Below are 7,386 nucleotides of genomic sequence, written 5' to 3'. Positions count from 1 at the left end.
TGTTTCTGTTCTTGCGTGATGTTTTATTTTCTTCCTAAAATACAAAGAAATTTCAATAACACATTATAACATAATGGCAATCCACATAAAACCCCAATACATTAATATATTAATGTAATAATACAGTCATACTTACCATGATTTTAAATATATTCTTTATTAATTTAATTTTTTTTTTATTTATTTTTTATTTTTTATTATATTCTTTATTAAATTAATCCCCAACGAAATTTTTTAATGACACCTATTTTGGATGCTCCGGCTGGCTCACCAGAAGAGCGCTATACCAACATGCATTGTGTGGCACGCAATGTAGTGGAGCGTACTGTAGGTGTATTGAAAAAAGGTGGAGATGTCTTCTTGGCCACAGGGTCCATCACTATCATCCTGACACAGCTGCTAGAATTATAAATGCTTGTTGTGTATTACACAACATTTGTAATAAAGCAAGCTGGAGACAGAATGACAGTGAGAATACCATACCATCTTCAGTAGAGAAAGACAGCACCCAGGAATAAGTAGGCAGGATCTTCCTGAGTTAACTAGAGGCAATGAAGCTAGATCTCTCTCGTGAGTTATGAGCTGCGAGGCGTTATTAATTAAACTCTTGTTAAATTATTATTTGTTTTTATTTGCCTATGTGTATTTTTATATTATCAACAATAACGCAATTACAGTTTTTAGGTCTCTAATATATAAATACAAATCATGCTATTTGGTTTAATAAATATTTAAGCCTATGTTTATAAAACTAAGTATTAAAATACTTAAGATGTATTTGTTTGTATATGGTCTGTCAGAAATAATTGCTTGAGTTATTTATTATTTGGGCAGCTTCGGTTACTGCTGCTGCTAAGTTATTAATAGCGACAGCCACTGAAGATATATTAATCACCGCTTCTCTCAAGGCCTCGGCTGTCACAGTCTCAGCTTCCACTCGTTGCCGTTCTATGGTAGCAAATTGGTTGCGATCCTCGAACATTTAAGCCGGGTCCAGACATGATCATTTGACCGATCCTATCACCGTATCCGTATCTGCGTATTGTCAAGCCCCGTATCAAGTTGTGGACGCCTCCGATTTGCTCCGTATCCGTATCTTCACAATAGTCATGATGGCGTATCAAATTGCCCAGTTCAGTTTCTGCTCTCGATCAAACATGTCGTCGCAGTTGGTTGAAATGTACGAGAATTTAGCAATTTCATGTGCCTGTTTTATTGTTATTCACAACATTCTAACCTCAAAACCAAAACAGAGACGATGGTGGCAAACGGAATTATTTAGAAACAGAAACAGACTTGGAGGAAGAGCTTTGATGCGAGACCTAAGATTTCAACACATAAGTGGTAAATACAAAAACTTCACCCGTATGGCACCTAGTGACTTCGAATATTTGATAAATTTGATTGGCCACAAAATTAAAATAGCGGATACTACGTACAGGAAAGCAATTTCTGTTGAAGAAAGATTAAGTATCACTTTGAGATTTTTAGCCAGCGGAGATTCCTATACAAGCCTGCAATATTTATTCAGAGTTTCGAAACAATCGATAAGTGTTATAGTGCCAGCGACCTGTCAAGCTATCGTGGAGGCATTAAAAGACAACATCAAGGTAGGATATTTTTTATTATAGAAATAATTATTGATCCATGTAATCAATTATTTATAAGTTTATAAACAATTATTGTTTATTACTAATAATTGATGTCATGGATCAAATCACGAAAAGAATCTTCGGAATCCATCGACGAATTATCCACTTGAGTCACTGGAGAATGTGCTTGATTTTCAGTCATGTACGGGGCTAAACTTTGTACTCTGTTTGAATAAGAAGAATTTATAGACATTTGTGGAGTTGTAGTCTCAGCCATGGGATATGTAGATGCCGGAGTGGAGTACCCGCGCTGATATTCATATTGTCCACAATCAGCGTTATATAGGATGTTGTTTATTTGATGTTCCACAGTCATGTAGGTTTGCTTGGAATAACCCCTAAATTTGCCTGCCAAATAATTAGCGTATAGCTGATACTGGTCTAATCCAGTAGCAGGTGCAGTCGAAACAGTAGCTACCGCTTTAGCAGCCGAAGCTGATGATGTCAGCAAATCAAATGCCGATTGCAACATTGGGTTCTGGTTCGCGACGTATTTTCTCTTTTTCGGAAGTGGAGATTTGAATTGCGATTTTGATGAATTCTTTGCATTATCGGTTGTTTTGTCCGATTCAGTGCTCGCGGTGGAATAGGGTTGTTTATCTTGTGACTGATCATGATCTTCATCTATGTCGTCATTTTCCTCATTTTTAGTTGTATTATCCTTCAAAGCGCGGTCTTGGCCTTCCTGCAAGCAAAATAAAATAAATATAATATATTTGTTACAGATGCCTACATCGCATCAAGAATGGGAGGAAATTAGTTCCGAGTTTCAAAACTGTTTGGATTTTCCACACGTGGTTGGTGCTATGGACGGGAAACACATAATGTTGCAGGCACCTTTCAATAGCGGATCGGAGTTTTATAATTATAAACAATTCTTTAGTATTGTTATGTTCGCTTTAGTTGATGCTTGATATAAATTTATATTTGTCGATGTAGGGTGTCAAGGGAGAATTTCCGATGGAGGTGTATTTAATGATTCCATTCTCAAGGAAAAAATTTCAAACAACTCATTAAATCTTCCATCTCCGAAACTATTAGAAGGAACGAATAGCATTATACCATACTATTTTGTAGCAGACAATGCATTCCCGTTAGGTATTCATATTATGAAGCCATATCCAGGTGTACATCCTAAAGGATCATTAAAAAAACATTTAATTATCGATTATCAAGAGTTCGACGAGTGGTTGGAAATGCTTTTGGCATTTCAGCTAGTGTTTTTAGAGTACTACGAAAGCCAATGCTACTCCAACCTGAAACGGCACAACTGATTGTGATGACAATATGTCATCTTCACAACTTCTTAATAAAAAGTACTAATTCTGCTAAAATTTATGCACCACCAGGTAGTATTGATAGTGAAGTAGAAGGGTCAGTAACAATGGGAAGATGGCGTCTCGAAAATAACGATATAACTTCATTATTGCCTATCGCGAATACCCCACGCAGACCTTCATTGTCGGCCCAGGTAATAAGGGATACAATTGCTGAATATTGCTGTACAGTCGGAAAATTATCATGGCAAGATCATGAATTAGACTTAAAGGCCGTAGCATATGCCGCCGTGGCAACCACATGGTGTCTCCTAATAAAAAAAATCATTTTTTTTTTTAAATCAAAATCAAAATAATTAAAATTAAATGTAATAATGTGGTTGTGCTGAAGATACAGTATTAATTCTCGGGCGAGGCTTGTTTCTGTTCATCAGAAATTGCAAATATTTGAAAGCGAACCAAGAAGACTGGTATACTTCATCAGCTCCTATAATTTAAAATTATGCAATGATTACTACTACGATATAGAAATAAGTATAACTATTCTAATCCCATCACATTCAGAGTAAGGTTTTTAATTTCTGGCTTTTTCTGGTATTAGTGTGTAGTTAAATTAAAAATAATAATAACATTTTTTTATAATGTGTTGCCACCCGACACATTGACGGAAAAAGTTGCCCGGCTATTTCGGAATACAATGTGCCGTTGACAAAAAAAATAGTGATATAACTTTAGGGCTAGGACCAAATACAAATTTTAAGCAGGTAGGAAAAAAAGATTTAAATAATAAACCAACTAGATATTCAACATTAAGGTAGTTTAATTTCCATTTTTTACACTTACCCTCATGTAACAAAATATAATAAATAAACCTACCTAGCTAACCCCAAAACCATCACTTCAGAAATTACAATTTAAACAAATACTAAGGTTGCTCAGTCGTAGAGAGAAGGTTCTTAATATATTTACTACATTAAAAAAAAAATACGTGATGAGTATAATGTGCTTAACGAGTATAATGAGCTTAACGAGTATACCACCAGAAATCAAATAACCTTGTAAATAAGCATAGATCAACTAAATAATGAGAAAGTCTGTACCTCTTCTGCATTAATTCATACCAATTACTTGAATTGTCAATTTGCTCTGGACATCCACCGGGTGTTAAGGTTTCAACAGGAAGTTTCGATGAGCAGGATCTCCAGCCCAAAGGTTCTTTTAGTGTTTTATTTAAATTTCAAATTCAAATATCCAGGCCTCGATGATTGAAGTTTAACGAAAATGACAGAATGAAATCGAAATATAATTTTAAGTTTGAGTTCTGTTTGTAACTCATTTAAGTTCCATCTTAATTTCAAATTATAAATTTTTCATATTTAAATTTTTCCTACATCATGGTAACCCAAGTGTATTTTCTTCTAAAGTCATATTTCTATTAATTAGTTACGTAATATAATAAAATAAAACAATAAAATACAAAGGGATTATAAAAGAAAGAAAGAAAAAACCCTGAAACAAAGAAAACACGTTGTCAAAATGGCGGAATCGAACCGATGCAAAATTTAAAAGAATGGTTTGAAATCTTACCAGAGTAGATTGCATAAGTGTAATCTCTCGTTCCCACCATCCCCGAAATCAGATAAAAATATCTATTTCAAACAAAACAAGGAAGCTGTAACAAAAGTAAATTATGAGTTAATATGACACCTAAAGGTTATCACTAACACAAAGGAAAAAAGATCCCACCAAAATATCGAAATTAACTCACCATCATTGTTGAGATAAATAAAAAAAATTATTCTCTACTTCAGAGACATAATTTTTAATATGCAGGCGAACCTAGCCAACAAAACACGAAAACGTGAAATCTTTCCCTCGCCGTTCCCAATCATGGTCGAAGCGAAAGTCCTTTAATCTGGCAGTGTTGCCACTCAAAATTAAAAATTTATCCAATACAGCAAACCGAAATAATTCTATATATTTTTATTTTTTTTTAATATTATTTATAAAAACAATTTAGACAAAAATCCTAAGCAATTAAATAAATATTTAAATATGAAACAATGTAAAAACAAAACCGTGCAAATACATAGCAACTCTCCAAGCACGCCATCTAGTGAGCCCGCAAGCTTCGCTAGATAAACCTCAATACCAGGATCAATAGTAATACCGCGGCTATAACTAGATGTCGCTATGCACCACAATTTTACTACGTTACAGTGTTTATGTTTTGTAATTTCATTTAATATGTATTTTACTTTTATATCCTATATCCTATCCTATCCTTTTATATTTAATATAGTAAAAAGGCTAATCTAATGTTAAAGATAAATAAAGAGGAATAATAATAAAATAATAATTATAAAATATCAATTGAGTTTTCATGAACGGGTACGAGTAGAGTGCGTGCATAATGCCACTCTGTTCGCCGATCGGGGAAGGCAGGGCGGGCGACTTGTGCGAACTTCACAAACCGGCATAGATTTTGCACGCACTAGCAGTATCTACTTACCTTTTCCTGTTGTGCTGGTTTTAGCGATTTTTGATATTTCACGGCGAAGAGCAGCAAACAAATAATCCATCTTTTTCTTCAATTCGCCAACTGGACACTCCATTTCGACGGAGAGTTCATCCCAGAAGGCCTAGCCAAGTTACAAACGTTTCGTATAGAACGTCTTTCTACAATCGTTGACGGCTCGGCGTAAGTCATTTTAAATTGGTAGCCAAGTTGACACGACTGAGTCAAACGGTCATTCTACAACATTTTTAGAAAAAACTAATACTTTAGTCTATGATTAACGTTTTTACGAGCGTCAAACTAACGTCAAGTAATAATATAATAATAATATAATAATTATTATTATATTTACATGATTTATACCAAAACTATCTGTAAATATTTAGTTCTTAAGTTGTGAATTGTAAATATATATAATATTTTGTAAAAAAACGTCAAAGTCACAACGTCGTTATACATAAAATTATAAATTGTTATTAGAACTATTGAAAGCCATTAATCCTGAAGAAGAAATTGTTATTAAATTATTAAGTGTTTTATGCGTAACCGAAATAAGGTAAAGTTCTTCTTATATTTGGTTTATTATTATTATATCACAGTGTTAATTTTAAACATTACTGTCTCTAGAAAAACTCGAAATGTTATGATAACATGATTCTGAATAGGAATGAAAGATATCTTGGAAGAATATTATTAGGTGTTAAATCTTTGTTATTTTAATTTTAAGAATTGGTTAGGACTTGTTCTTATCGTTTCGTTAGCTGTCATGTTCATTGATTTTATTCATTTTTTCTTTTCTTTTAAATTGTAATAGATTGTAATTTACATTTTCAGAAACATTGTGCTGCCATGTATATAATATGTGGATAACGGCGCTGATAAACTTTTATTATGCAATTGTTTGTTGTCCTAAATAAAATAAAATAAAATCTTAAAAATTAAGTTGTTTATATGATGGAATATAGATCTTGAGCAAGCCCAGAACAGTTCGCAGCTTTACTGGAATTCATGGAAAGGGAAAAAAATTCCACGAAGAGAAAAGGAAAGGTTGTGATTAGAATTGCGAAGGATAGCAATGAAAAAAAGCCAAAATGTAATTTTAAGTCGTTTAGTTGGTATTAGACAATTTGATGCAAATTTTACCATTTTTTACAAGTTGAGACCATCATCGCTACCTCCGACAAACACTATTCCTTAAAATGTCTATGTAGTGATAGTGGTCTCAGCTGTGGGCTATAAAAAATTTCAAATTGCCTTCAATATCAGAGGAACAATTAATTTTTGTTTGTATATAACAAAACCTATTTTAATTTATACTTAAAATGTAATAATGAAACTAATATTTATGTACAATAACTGTAGCTAATTGATTTTTATGTAAAGTAACAAATAATACCTAAAATGTAGGTTTTGAGTGAATTGTAAATAAAAAGTATTAATGACTGAAAAATCCTTTCTTTCCAACTGTGCATGCCACGAATATCATCAGTGTTTTAATAAAAAATAATAAACTTATTTGTGATAATAATAATGTTTTATTAATTATTTTATATTTAAGTAGGTACATTACATTGAACATAAAATTAACTGGACATTGACAAAATACTATTAATAACTTATTAATCATATGTAGGTAAATGATAAATTAAATATGAAGGACCTACATAAAAGTTACGTACGACGTACGAAGTTAAGTACGACGCGTTGGCGCAACGGTAAATGCATTGGCTGTTGCGCTAGCGGTCGCGGGTTCAATTCCCGCTCCCGACAGACATTTATATCGACCATATAGATGTTAGTCGTAGTATGGGTGTTGTGTTTGTGTATTGTATATTGTATGTGTTTCCGGACCCCCAACACAGGAGAAAGTCCTACTGGGGGATCCGTTGAGTGTAAAGCGTTTATTAATTATTATAAAAAAAGAATAAAAGTTTGTAAC

General features: G+C 33.1%; 1 long non-coding RNA gene across 1 annotated transcript; it reads right to left on the bottom strand.

Moving 5' to 3' along the window:
* Positions 1–4,521: 4,521 nt before the first annotated feature.
* Positions 4,522–4,846, bottom strand: LOC123666788. Its single transcript, XR_006745326.1, has 2 exons — positions 4,698–4,846; positions 4,522–4,601 (listed from the first exon to the last, which is right to left on the bottom strand). It is a non-coding gene; the product is annotated as an uncharacterized LOC123666788 (long non-coding RNA).
* Positions 4,847–7,386: the final 2,540 nt, after the last annotated feature.

This window comes from Melitaea cinxia, chromosome 27, assembly GCF_905220565.1.
Source record: "Melitaea cinxia chromosome 27, ilMelCinx1.1, whole genome shotgun sequence".
In the NCBI taxonomy this organism is placed as follows: Eukaryota; Metazoa; Arthropoda; class Insecta; order Lepidoptera; family Nymphalidae; genus Melitaea; species Melitaea cinxia.
This window is presented reverse-complemented; position numbering and strand designations above follow the sequence as displayed.